This window comes from Canis aureus, chromosome 7 (genome assembly GCF_053574225.1).
Source record: "Canis aureus isolate CA01 chromosome 7, VMU_Caureus_v.1.0, whole genome shotgun sequence".
Lineage (NCBI taxonomy): Eukaryota > Metazoa > Chordata > Mammalia > Carnivora > Canidae > Canis > Canis aureus.
The window spans coordinates 68,693,638-68,707,728 of record NC_135617.1 but is presented as its reverse complement, the minus strand read 5'-3'; the positions used below and the strand labels follow the sequence as shown (position 1 = coordinate 68,707,728).

Genomic DNA, 14,091 nt, shown 5'->3' with positions numbered 1-14,091 from the left:
AGAAAAAAAACTGTAGGAGGAAGGATTTAAATCTGTGTGTAGAATGGAGGAGATATAGCTATAACCTTCATTAGCATACATATGGACTCTGTGACCACTATGATCAAATACAGGCCTACAAAGGTACATAGCGTCTCTGAAGAAACAGAATAACGGCCACTTCTGGAGAGTCAGTCAAGGGAGACAAAACACAAGGATTTACATACTAACTTTTCACAAAAAACGTGTATTGGTTTTATAATTATCTAAATAAAACTTTAAGTTAAAAAACAAGAAACAAAAAACATGTGTAAGATATAACTTACAAATACCAATTTTTAAAATGACAAAAAATAAAAAATAAAATAAAATATAATAAAATGACAAAGATACCAAAAAGAGAGGACATTTACAGGTATTAAAACTATGTAGAACAACATCTGGAAAGATACACAGGAGACTGATAGTAGGTACCATCTCTGACAGAGACATAAAATCTAGAATCAAAGGAAGACTTACCTTTCATTGAAATAACTTTGGTACTGTTTGAATATTTTTTTAACAATAATGATTATTTTTTTATGTATCTAGACTATTCATCAGTAAAACAGAATAGAATGAATTTCCATAAAAGATCCATGCTATAATACAGATAAACCTTGAAAACATTATGCTCAGGAAAAGAAGCCAGCCACAAAGGCCACATACTGCACATTTAAATGGTGGTTAGCTGGTGCTGAAGGCAACAGGACTGACCACAAATTGGCATAAACCTCACTGGAGTGACAGAAATGTTCTAAAACTGGGGGTGCCTGGGTGGCTCAGTTAGTTGGTTAAGGGATTGACTAATTAATTAATTAATTAATTTTGGCTCAGGTCAGGATCTCAGGATTGTGCGATCCCTGCGCTAGGGGTGGAGCTTGCTTAAGATTCTCCTTCCTTCCCTCCCAGCTTCAGCAGTGCCCCCTACCCCCACCCCCCAGGGCTCTCTGAGGCAGGGGGGCGGGGAGGGAGTAAAATACTGTCCTTCTGGTGAGAAAAAATGAAGAAAAAAAAAGACAAAAAGATTAATGACTGTGAAATCAGAATGATGGGTATTCAGGCTTCATTACACTTTTTTTTTTTTCAAATTAAAAATGTAAGTCTATTAAAAAATAGCCAATGTACACACATAAAACTTAAGATCTCACCAAGCAAACAAAGAAATGCAAATTAGGGGCCCCTGAGTGGCTCAGTCAGTTAAGCTGTTAAGTGTCTGCCTTCCCTAAATCATGATCCCAGGGGTCCTTGAATTGAGCCCCAAATTGAGGTCCCTGCTCAGTGGGAAGCCTGTTTCTCCTGCTCCCTCTGCCTCTCCCCCTGCTTCTGCATGCTGTCAGATAAATAAAATCTTTAAACTATATACCTCTCTCACGTACAAATATCTACATATGCATACTTGTGAACACAAACTGACAACTGAGTAGTATTGTCAAGTGGCTTTATTTCTTTATTGTCTTCCTTCAACATTTCTGAATTTGTTGGTTTTCAGTATTACTACTTTTGTAGTCAGTGGGGGAAAATTCCACTTTCCAAAAAGCATACTTCGTTACAAAAAAAAAAAAAAAAGGACAGGGCAGCCCAGGTGGCTCAGCGGTTCAGCGCCGCCTTCAGCCCAGGGTGTGATCCTGGAGACCCGGGACAGGGTCCCACATCCGGCTCCCTGCAGGGACCCTGCTTCTCTCTCAGCCTGTGTCTCTCTCTCTCTGCCTCTCTCTCTCTCTCTCTCTCTGTCTCTTATGAATAAATAAAATCTTTTTTAAAAAAATGGACAAAGGCCATGTTCAGCCAATTCATAAAAAAATACAATGGATATTTAGGACATAAGAGTACTCATCAGAAATGACAAAATACAAATTAAAACAAGTCTCATTTTTTTTAATCTACCAAGCTGAAAAAAAATTTTAATTGTAATATTCTGCATTGATGAGGTATTATTACTCACACAGTAGTGGTGGAAATACAAATTAGCCTGACCTTTATGAGATAGAGAATTTGGCAATTAAATATTAAGAGCACTAAAAGCCATGTTTATCTTTAGCTCGGCAACCTAATTCTAGGAAAAAATTCTTTTTTTTTTTTTTTTTTTTAAGGAAAAAATTCTAAGGAAATAATTAAGAATGCCAAGCAAAGACTTACCTACAAGGATATTCAATACTGAGGCTATAGTGACAAAAAATTAAAAACCCTGATATCCAATGAAAAAGGATTATTAAATTATTTTATATCCATGTAACAGAATACTATGAAGCCTTTAAAAGTGTAGAATCGTATTTATTAAAAACTAAGAACAGCCATAAGAGATTTTAAGTGAAAGCAGATTACAAATAGTGTGTGTAGCAGATGAAGAGTATCCACCAAAATTCTCATCTACTCAGAACCTCAGAAAGTGGTCTTATTTGGAAAGAGTCTGCAGTTTAGAAGAGATCAGGTTAGGCTGGGCCCAAAATCCAACTGCCTAGTGTCTTTCTGGGGAGGGAGAAATCTGGAGACACATACACAAGGAAGAAGGCCACGTGATTACTGAGGCAGAGATCAGAGTGAAAACAGCTACAAACCTAGAGAACCCCAAGAAATGTCATCAGAAGCTAAAAGATAAGGGAGGATTCTTCTCTAAAACCTTAGAGGGAGCACAGCCATACTGATGCCCTGACTTCAACTTCTAGCCTCCCCAGAACTGTAAGAACATAACTTTTTGTTTTAAGCCACCCTATTTGTGATAATTTGTTATGGCAGCCCTAGCAACGTCCCTAGTGTATAAAACAGCAATCGGGTGCACACTGCTTAAATCTGAATCATACTTCTACCACTATTATCCATGTAACTTTAGGCAAATTATTTAACCTTACTGAATCTCTTTTCCTTTTCGTAAAATGAGGATAATGTTACTTACTTCCTAAAATTATTGTGAACATTAAATTATAGAGTAAACAATTACTTGGAAAGGTATCTGGAATATAGTAAATATTCCACTTTTGTAAAACATACAGGTACACACACATACTGTAGTATGAGAAAAATAGAGATGAAAAGGTTAAAATTATTTATCTCTGGCTCCTGTGAGTATGGCTTATTTCTGCTCCCTTTTTGCTGACTGGCACTTTCTAGCTTATCTGCAATGATTTATGTAACAATAAAACTTTATATCATAATAAAATAGTTATTTTTTAATTTAAAAATTTTAAAGGCAGTTGGTTTCCAGTTGTAGTTATATGCAAAACCCACCCTGCAGCCAGTGATCTCCATTTTCCCAAACCCTATTATCAAAGTATTACAAAAAATTAAAAAGTAAAATTTACTATAGAACAGAAATGCGGGGGTGCCAGGGTGGCTCACTCCATTAAGTGTCTGCCTTTGGCTCAGATCATGATCCCAAGGTGTGGGGATCAAGCCCCATATTAGGCTCCCTGCTGAGCAGGGAGTCTGCCTCTCCCTCTCCCTCTGCTAGTGCTCCATTGAAAGAAAGGAAAGGGAAAGAAAAGGGAAAGGGGAAGGGAGGGGAGGGGAGGGGAGGGGAGGAAAGAGGCCAAAGCAAAGGAAAGGAAAGCTAACCAGAAAGCACTTTAGAAAGCACACTGTGTATCATTCAATGGAGTAGTAGGCTGTTGCTCCATAATAGGCTGTGAATCACTGACCTCAAGCACAATAATTCAAGTGTGAACCTTTGGAAACACTTCACAGAGCCAAGGCTCAAACATAAGAAAACACCACTGTTCATTTTTTAAAGTGAGTCTTTTAAAATCCAGTACATAGTAATTTCAGTGGGCCTGAGTTCCATATTTGGAATAAATTGTTCCCTCCCAAGACATATATTAACTTTGGCAAATCATTAGAAAACCACTCACAAAATCAATTACGCTTACAAGTGAAAAATGTATTAGTTTCATCTGCACAAGGCAACTTAATAATAAGAGCTAAACCTCTTCTGTGAGTTTCAGTCTTGTGTTTTAGGTTCCTAAAAAGTTTAACTCATAAAATGTGTTCCCTGACAATCTCTCATAAGCAAATTCAGATGAACTCACTAGTTAACACATTTTGCTCTTAACATAGCAAAAGAACTTTTTAATAATTATATGTAATTACTGGATGAGAGGCTGTTGCTCAATACAGTGAAGAAATTCTACTGTACTTGAAGAGATCAAATCTACCTCTGCACTTTTAGAAAAGTATGTATCTATTTGATCATCCCATCCAAGTATCATGACAACTAATTCAGTTCAAGGGCTGTGGTATCCATTATACTGGATAGGAAGAACAATTATTCAAATTGCAATACCACTGCTGTTAAAATACATATATGCACACACACTTCTCTAAGTATATATGTGTATATATATGCATGCAAAATTCTAAAGGCATAGAAATTTTCTAAAAGGTACAGAAAAAAACAGACAGTAGTGGCTATATGTGGAAAGGAAAGGGGACTTCTGCTTCTCACTTTTAGCCCAGAGTTTGCAAATTAGTGGCCCAAGGACCACATCCTACCTATAGATGTGCTTTATTTGGCCCATACAGTGTTTTAAAAATATTTGAATTAGTTGCCAACATTTGAAAATCAGGAAATTTTCCATAAAACTCTGATTTACTGGCTTCTCTTGAAAAAATGGAAAAATCTAAGAACACTAGGACCCCATTCCATCCTGGTAATATTTGAATTAAGGGAAGTAACCTTCTTAAAAAAGACAAGTACTTTCTAGCGCTTGTTTCTTTCCAACACTTCAACTGTTCAGATTCGCCTCCTGACATCTATAGACATTTTAGTTTGCAACCCCTGTGAAGGCCTTTCTAAACTACTTGAACTTACTATGTGCTTATATTACTTTTTAAATTTTTTCCTCAATGAAATACAGAAAAACTTTAGAGACCCCACAAAATATTTTTCTCCATTCACATCTAAATAAATGTTACCTAATATTCAGTTCAAGGAAATATGCCTGAAAAGGTAGGTATATAAGGTGGGCCAATATTTAGAGGGCTCAAATTGCTTCCAGATACAATATTCTTGCTGTTTAATTTTAATTTCTTTCACGTCATGTTTGGAATATATACTGGCAACATTTAAATCTTATGGCAAATGAAATCCACAAAGAAAAAAAAGCCTTAAAAAGAGCCTAGATTATAGAACTTATTTCTTCAAGATTTCTATAAAAACGAAGTCTTTACTCCATTTACCTAAACAGCTTACTTCAAATATTTACTGAGCACCAAATATATACCATTCATGGCAGCAGATGTTCTGGGAGAACCAAAAACTATTAGGGTGTATTTTCCTCTCCTGCGTACATATCATATGTGATCAATGATATTAAAAAGGCAAGAGTGGAGTTTAGAGAAGACAGCACTACTACAGTGATTAGTGTCCCAATTTCAAAAAAAAAAAAAAAAAAAAGGATCTCATGAGGCATAAGAAAAGGAAAGAACATTCTAGGTAGAAGAAAAAGTTTAAAATTGGGAAAACAAAAGTAGGTGTGGAAAATGACCAACAAATCAGTTTGAATGGAACAGAGAGAAAGAAGATATCCAGAATAAAGATATACCAGAAAGGTTTTTGTTGGGGGCACCTGGCTGGCTCAGTCAGTTGTCTGTCTTTGGCTTATGTCATAATCTCAGGGTTCTCAGGCTGCCTGCTCAGTTGAGAGCCTGCTTCTCCTGCTCCTAGTGCTCCCCCCCCCCCAACTTATGCATGTGCACACTCCCTCTGCCTCAAATAAATAAATAAAATCTTAAAAAAAAAAAAAAAAGAAAAGATACGCCAGAAAGGTAGAGATAGATAAACCAGGACCAATCTTTGGAGGGCCCTGAATGTCAAGCTCTGTTCTTTTTCTAGTATTCAACAAGGGCATTGTTAAAGGTTTTTAAGAAGAAAAAAAATGCACCAAAATAAAGCTGTGATTTAAAAGATTAATCTGGGTGGGTGGAGGGACAGGGTAACTGAGTGACAGGCATTAAGGAAGGCATGTGATGTGATGAGCACTGGATATATGTTGGCAAATTGAATTTAAATTAAAAAAAAAAAAAAAGGACGCCTGGATGGCTTAGCAGTTGAGCGTCTGCCTTTGACTCCGGTCGTGATCCCGGAGTCCTGGGATCGAGTCCGACATTGGGCTTCCAGCATGGAGCCTGCTTCTCCCTCTGCCTGTCTCTGCCTCTTTTTCTCTCATGAATAAATAAATAAAAATCTTATTAAAAAAAGAAAGATAGATTTATCTGGTAGTGGTGTGTCCATTAAATGGATTAGAAGGAAGAGCGCCAGGTGTAGAAAGCCAATTTGGAGAGTGTTCCTGTTAAGGTTGTGGCAAGGGGAATGGAAAAAAGAGTTGGGAAGTGCGCTGCAGAGTGGAAACGAATGGGGTTTGGCAAATGATTTGAGGTCTCCAGGAACAAGAGGGCATTGGATAGAATTCAGTTCGAGCCTAATGTCTGGAAGACCAATGGAGCTATTAACAGAAAAGGGAAAAATCAGAATGAAAAGCGGGCTAGTAGGATGGGGAAAAGGATAGATTGACTTTTTAAAAACACATTTAGTTTTGCCAACAATATAACATCCATAACATATTCCACCATGAGAAAACCTTGCACCCTTTTCTGGCCCAATTTTTAGGTTTAGCCAAAGAGAGTATATATCCTATACAAGTAAAGGATATATTTAATACAGAGTCAATGAGAAGCCAGTCACAGAGCATATTAAGCTAAATTAAAATTAAGCTACAAGGCAGCCCAGGTGGCTCAGCAGTTTAGCGCCACCTTTGGTCTGGGGCATGATCCTGGAGTCCCGGAATCAAGCTCTCCCTGCATGGAGCCTGCTTCTCCCTCTGCTTGTGTCTCTGCCTCTCTCTCTCTCTCTCTCTGAATAAATCTTTTATAAAAACAAAACAAAATTAAGCTACAATAGGATTAAGTTGGACTCCTACCTCACTTTCTATACAAAAATTAACTCAAAATAGGTCAGTCATCTAAATATAAAACATGAAATCTTAAAACTCTAAGAAAAAACATAGAGATAAATCTTCATGACCTTGGGATTAGCAATAGATTATTATATCCAATGCAAAAAGCACAAGCAACAACAAAAAAATTAGATAAACTAGATGGCATCCAAAATAAAAACATGTGCATTGAAGGATGTTATCAAGAAAATGAAAAGACAACCTATAGAATGGGAGACAATACTTGCAAATCACATATCTGATAAGGGTCTAGTATACAGAACATATAAAGAACTCTTACAACTGAACAAAAAAGAACCCAAATTAAAAAAAAAAAAACAAAAGGACTTGAAAAAACACTTCTCCAAGGAAGTATACAAATGGCTAAAAAACATACTAAAAGGCATTCAGTATCATTAGTAATCAGAGCAATAGAAATAAAAATTGCAATGAGGTTCCACTTCATACTCATATGAATAGCTATAATTTAATAAAGTGGTTGGTAAGGTTATGGAGAAACTGGGACAGACCTTTGTTCATTGCTGGGGGATATAAAATAATTCAATTGCTATGGAAAATACTTCGATGGTTCCTCAAAAAGTTAAACATAGAATTACTGTTAAGACCCAGCAATTCAATTCCTAAGTATTTAACCAAAAGAAGTAAAAACAGGTACTCAAATATGTGTACATGCATTCTCATACAGCACTATTCACAATAGCCAGAAGCTGGAAGTGGCTTGAACATCCATCAACAGATGAATGGATAAATTGTGGTATCAGCATACATTGAAATATTATTTAGCCACAAAAAGTAATGAAATACTGATACATGCTATACAATATGGATGAACCTTTAGAAGACATTAGACACAAAAGGACTAATATTGTATGGCTCCCTTCATATGAAATATCCAGAATAGGTACACATCCATAGATAAAGACTTCAGATTGATGGTTGTCAAGGCAAAGGAAGAAAATGGTGACCCGGGTGATTGCCAGAGCTTGGGTTTCCAGGGAATGAGGAGCAACTGCTTTGACAGGTGTAGGGTTTCCTTTTGGGGTGTTGAAAATGTTTTGGCTACAAAGAAGTGGTAGCTACCACATTGTGAATGTGGTAAATGCCACTGAATTGTTCACTTTGTCATGGTTTGATTTCATGTTATGTTGATTTCATCTCAATTTTTAAAAAATCAACAATATTTCAAACAAAAAATAAAAATAAATCCATGTCTTGTCATTCCTGAGTCCATTAACCAACCACATTTTACCCAAGCCAAGCTCCTAGATGGCTCTGCTCCACTTGCTCCTTCCTGGTTTCACTCAGGAAATAGACTTTACCTACAATATACTGCTTTTCCATCAATTCAAATCCACTAATTATTTCAAAACTTCTAAGAACACAACTTGCCTATGGCAGCCATTCAATCTTTGTGAATCACTGGTTGTATTTGATTCAGTCCATTCCTACCTGTCTGAAATTTTATACAGTTAATTCGGTATTGATATATGAATGTTTCTGCATTATCCTGAAAATTTTCTCTGATCATTTCAGACATGTTCTTTTCCTACTAGAGCACAAATTATAATAGTAGCTGTCTTCTGCTTTTTGTATTACACTGTCTGCTAAGGATCTATCCGAAATACATTCATTTAAATACTATCTGGTTGATAGTTTTTGCTGTTATGTGCTACACAAATTTTGTGTGGAGGGAGTGGGAAGATAAGATATGGTAAAGAAACCACTTCCACCCACCCTAGCTATAATGGAGATTAGTTTTGACTTCATCTATGATCAGGAATACAAGTCCCACAGCAATACCGTTTGTAAAGACTTCCTGTAAGGCAACAATGTATGTTTTACTGTGCTCCTTTTAAAACTAAAATGAATCTAAATGCTCTATTTGTAAACTTGTTTATATCATACCCAGAGTCCCACTTTGTATGTGTCACTCAAAAAAGGTAAGAACAAAGTAGAAGAGAAGAACTCCAAAGCAAGAACTCCCAATCTTCTTGAAAATGTCATAGAGTGTAGGACACTGGGGTGGCTCAGTCTGTTGAGAATCCGACTCGATTTCGGCTCAGGTCATGATCTCAGATCAGGGTCATGGTCTTAGGGTTGTGAGATCTAGTGAGTGGGGCTTGTGCTCAGCAGGGAATCTGCTTGAGATTCTCTCTCTCTCTCCTTTTCCCTCTGCCCCTCTCCCACTTTAAATAAATAAATATTTTTTAAAAAGGTCATAGAATGTTATGCAATCCTTCCCTACCCTCTTCCTAAAATTGCTGCTTGGCACAAATTATTTTCAAGAAACCCAGTATTAATATCATGGTTTATCTGTTATAAAGGGACTTTTCCTAGACTCATGCATATAAACCAGAGAATGGATCAGAAACTCATTTACCATGCAGGTGACTGAGAAATGGATTAAGATCAGGCAGGAGAGGTACTGTGAAATAAGAGGTACAACTGAGGGCAGCCCCGGTGGCGCAGCGGTTTGGCGCCGCCTGCAGCCTGGGGTGTGATCCTGGAGACCCCGGGATCGAGTCCCACATCGGGCTTCCTGCATGGAGCCTACTTCTCCCTCTCCCTGTGTCTCTGCCTCTCTCTCTGTGTCTATGAATAAATAAATAAAATCTTTAAAAAAAAAAAAAAAAGAGGTACAACTGATTTTCATGTCTAGATTCTGATTTTCCTTCACTGTGTCAGTTATACCTTTATTTTATTCAGTTGGGTGCCTCTGACAATGTTGACAAAGTCCACAGGACAAGACTGATAAAAACATTTTCCTCCAAGTTACTTTTCTAGAAAACATCTGTTCCATCCATGATGGGCATATGTAATGTTCCAAAAAATACAAAATATTTCCTGAAGATACCTGCAGGTAACCTAGGATGTTGCAACACCACAACTGCAAAGCACTAGCCAAATGAACAGTCAATACAGGTTATATGCTAGTCAAAATTATTGTATTTATACCTGTAACTCCTAAGTTAATGTCCTCTAAAAACCTAGAAGTATTAAAAAATAAAATAAAATCTAGGGGATCTGGTTAGCTCAGTTAGTAGAGCATGCAACTCTCAATCTCGAGGTCTTGAGTTCAAGCTCCAAGATGCGCATGGAGCCTACTTTAATAAAAAATAAAAATAAAATCTAAAAGTGTTATTTGCCTCTTGTCACAAATGCTAAAGAACTCACTTTAAAAACACGAGACAAAAGATTTTGAAGGCCAGAAGTGAATTTAAAATCTTATGTAACGTTAAACTGTACACTTAAATAAAATGGCTTACGTTAAATTTTTATGCTGGTTTCCCCTTAAAACAAAAAATGTATTAGACTACATTAAAGGATGAGAAACCACTAAATTGAATGTGCTTAAATTATAAAAGGTTAAAAAGCTTTAGTGATTTGATTAACAGAAACTTTCTGACCTCTTAAGGAAGATGTTTATTAGATATTCTCCATCTCCAAGGAGGGTATAAGCAATGAAAAAGTCTAAACTGTAGTAAGAGAGATTTAGTTTTGACAAAATTCTAACTAGAAAAGTAATTAAACACAATAATAAGGTATCATGCAAATCTCTGCCCTCAGGGATGTAAGAATAAGCGATCTTGGAGGTATTATACTCAATTCTTCAGGAAAAACTGAAATGAACTAGAGGATCTCTTAAGCAGCTTCCAGTTTTAGAATTCCAGATTCTATACTCAAAGCCCAGTAGTATCTCTCTGCAAGACATTATACCTACAGAAAGTTTTTTTTTTTTTTTTCCTACAGAAAGTTATACTAATCTATAAGCCATTCCAGTTGGCTTCAGATATTGGGTCTTTTCACACCATTTATTCATTTTATGTACTCACTTAGGAACTGAAAATTGACTACTTTTTTTAAGAGGCAGTTCTATCAATTCTCCAGCAGCATGGCTGCCAACTCAGGTTTATCACTACAAAAAAATGCTTACATTGAAACATACTTGGTTCCAAATTAAACAAATAAATATATCTACATACTGCACAAGGAACAACTAGAAAAAAAAAATTCTAGGGTAGATAATTTACAAAGCCAAAACATTCAGTTTAGTTCAACAGCTTCTTAAAAAGTTGTTTGTTACTGAAAACAAAAAATACTTACTTTTGAAAACAGAAGCATAGTCTTTCCAACTTGAGTTTCATTTTAGAAAACTTATGGCCTACATTTTAAAATAATTTTTAACTTACCATATTATTTTCTAACAGTTATCAAACAACTAAATGATGGTTATTTATTAAAATGCACAGCAGGCACTTATGAAGTCACAGTAAAGTTAATCATCTCAAATTCAACAGGTTAATCACAACAATTTGAGAGAGATTTTGCTAACCTGTATTAGGATTATCTCAACAGTTTACAAAACTGGATATTAAACGATACTTAAAAATAATAAGTATCTAGATCATATATTTCTTTTTTTTAAAGATTTTATTTATTTATTCATGAGAAGCAGAGAGAAAGGCAGAGACATAGGCAGAGGAAGAAGCAGGCTCCCTATGGGGAGCCTGATGCGGGACTTGATCCCAGGACCCCAGTATCACCCCCTGAACCAAAGGCAGAGGCTCAACCCACTGAGCCACCTAGTTGCCCCTAGACTATGTAACACACAAATGTTTTGACCAAGTACAAATGTACAATTTCATTTATTTTAACTAGATCTTATTAATTATAATGAGTATTTGTTTAAAACAAAAATCTAAGAAGACAAATTTAGCCAGGTCAAAATAGCAATCAAAATACAATACTGCAGCTAACTACTTTCATTAGAAAGAAAAGAATACCAAGCCTCCTTTCAGTTCAGAAATAGTTTTTCATTTTATAATCAAAGACAAAAAATATGACTTCTACAGCCAAAAAATAAGGTAATGTAGCTTATAGCTGAGTTATCACTTAATTGCCTGGATTTCTAAGAAGCTACTAACTTCTAACCACTTTAAAACCTGATATGACTTTACAGCCAAAAAATAAGGTAGTGTAGCTTAAAGCTGAGTTATCACTTAATTGCCTGGATTTCTAAGAAGCTACTAACTTCTAACTACTTTAAAACCTGAATCCATCTTTTAATGGCTCATTGCTTTGTTCAGAAGTGTATCGCACCTTGTTTCCCCCCCCCCCTTTTTTTAAGATTTTATTTATTTATTAATGAGAGAGAGAGAGAGAGACAGGCATAGACATAGGCAGAGGGAGAAACAGGCTCCACGCAGGAAGCCCGATGTGGGACCCAATCACAGAACTCCGGCATCACACCCTGAGCCAAAGGCAGCCACTCAACCACTGAGCCACCCAGGCGTCCCTATCACACCTTGTTTCTTACAGATGTCATCTCATTAGAATACATGGTGTCTTTGAGCTTAATAATTTTTTATTTAAAAATCCAAGTAAAATTTTTATAAGGCAACTATAATTTTTAAGTTATTTTTTTTCTTATCCACACTGGGCCTCATCTTTCACAACACCTAAAAACAATCTTAGATGTTAAACACACACACCTCAAACATATAAAATTCATTACACTGGTTCTGTAGCCATAATAATTATACTAATAAATACTGACTCTAAAGAACTAAAAACTTATAAGGGCAGGGTTTCAGTGGTACAACTCAAAAAGCAGTGGGGAGAAATAATGATCCTCCCCTACCAAACTGGTAGCAACAATATGCCATTTCCTATGCTAAAGTAGTGTAAACAAGGAAGAAAAAGAGCTGGAGGTACAGAAGTAGGTAGGTAAGAGAACCCTCATCAAGATACAGCTTTACTTCCAAATTTCACTAGTGTAATACTTGTTCTCAATGTTTTCAATAACCTCTACCACGGACTATTTAAACACCATAGGTTGGTGTTCAGAAAACTACTAGAAGCTGTAAGTCCCTCTCTTAGATAATCCCAGACATAAAAGATAGAAGTGGGGATCACAAATGCTTCTTCAAGTATAAAGACTTTCTCCTGCATTCAATGCCTCAAAAAGTTTTCTAAAATCTAAAAAACTCCACTCTTGCTACAACAATCAAGTTTAAAGGTAAAATAACAAGACCAACCCATGATGCAACAATGAAAAAAAATTCACACACCACTCTTGGTGTGACCACAGCTACAAGTAAGATGAGCATCATTCCAGAAAGGACTAGAAGAAGAATGAGATAAAGAGGAGGCTTACAGCCTCTTTTTTTTTTTTTTTCTGGCATTGCCTGAGGCATTCAGTGGACCTGGAATAAAGGGAAAGCTGGTTGTATAAGTGATGCCAAGAGAAACAAGATTCCACATGTCAGGGGACTGAATGCCCAAACACAGAGAGCAAAGGGCACTCATCCCATGGCTTTCTGACCAAAGAAAAATGAGTTGTTTCACCTGAAATCCTTTCAAAGTAAGTCTGATGGTCTCTACTTCATCACTCACCCTAAGTGAACTCCACAACCCCTTCTCCTAGAACAAGGAGAAGCCCTGCTTATCAAAAATAGCAAGTGCTACATTCAAAGCCAAGAAACACTCCTTTAGTCTAAGTGCCATGGTCTTCTGCCTTAATTCTACAAAGAGACACCAAGCCAAAAAACTGGTTCCCAGCCTAAGCCAAGCTCTCCATTTTCCCAAACATCCCAAATAACTCAGCTTTATTTCAGATAAGCCCCTCCCCACTCTGACATCCTGGGGTCCAGGGCTCCAGTCCCCTCAGAAAGTTCCCTCGTCCAAGATGATCTCCTTTCCTTCACCTTTCCTAAGGCTTTCCCGGACCCAGCCCCAGGTCCAGCACTTTTCTGGTCTTCCGTTAGTAGATCTACTAGCATACCCCCCCACTCCTCTCTGGCACAACTCTTCAGGAAAGTCATCTCTCTTACCGTACTCACTTGTCCTCCCCCATAATATTGTTTTCCTTTTTCCCTATCATTCCTCGAATGGAGAAACCCAAACAAACACGCACACGCACGCACACACAATATGTGTTCTCAGCTCCCAACTCCCAAGTCTCTCCCGTGCCCCAGGTTCTTCCATTAACACCGAATTACCTGCCGGAGTTCCCCCTTATCCCGGTCTTCCTCGACCCTAACTCCATACTCCCAGCTTTTTTCCCACTCCCCAAATTCCTATTTCCTATTCTGCTTACTCTTAACCAACACCACAGCCCTCTTGC

General features: G+C 37.0%; 1 protein-coding gene across 2 annotated transcripts in view; it reads right to left on the bottom strand.

The window, feature by feature from the left end:
• ILRUN (inflammation and lipid regulator with UBA-like and NBR1-like domains) overlaps positions 1-14,091 on the bottom strand; it is a 94,622-nt gene that overhangs the window by 79,848 nt on the left and 683 nt on the right. The gene's annotated exons all lie outside the window — the stretch shown is intronic.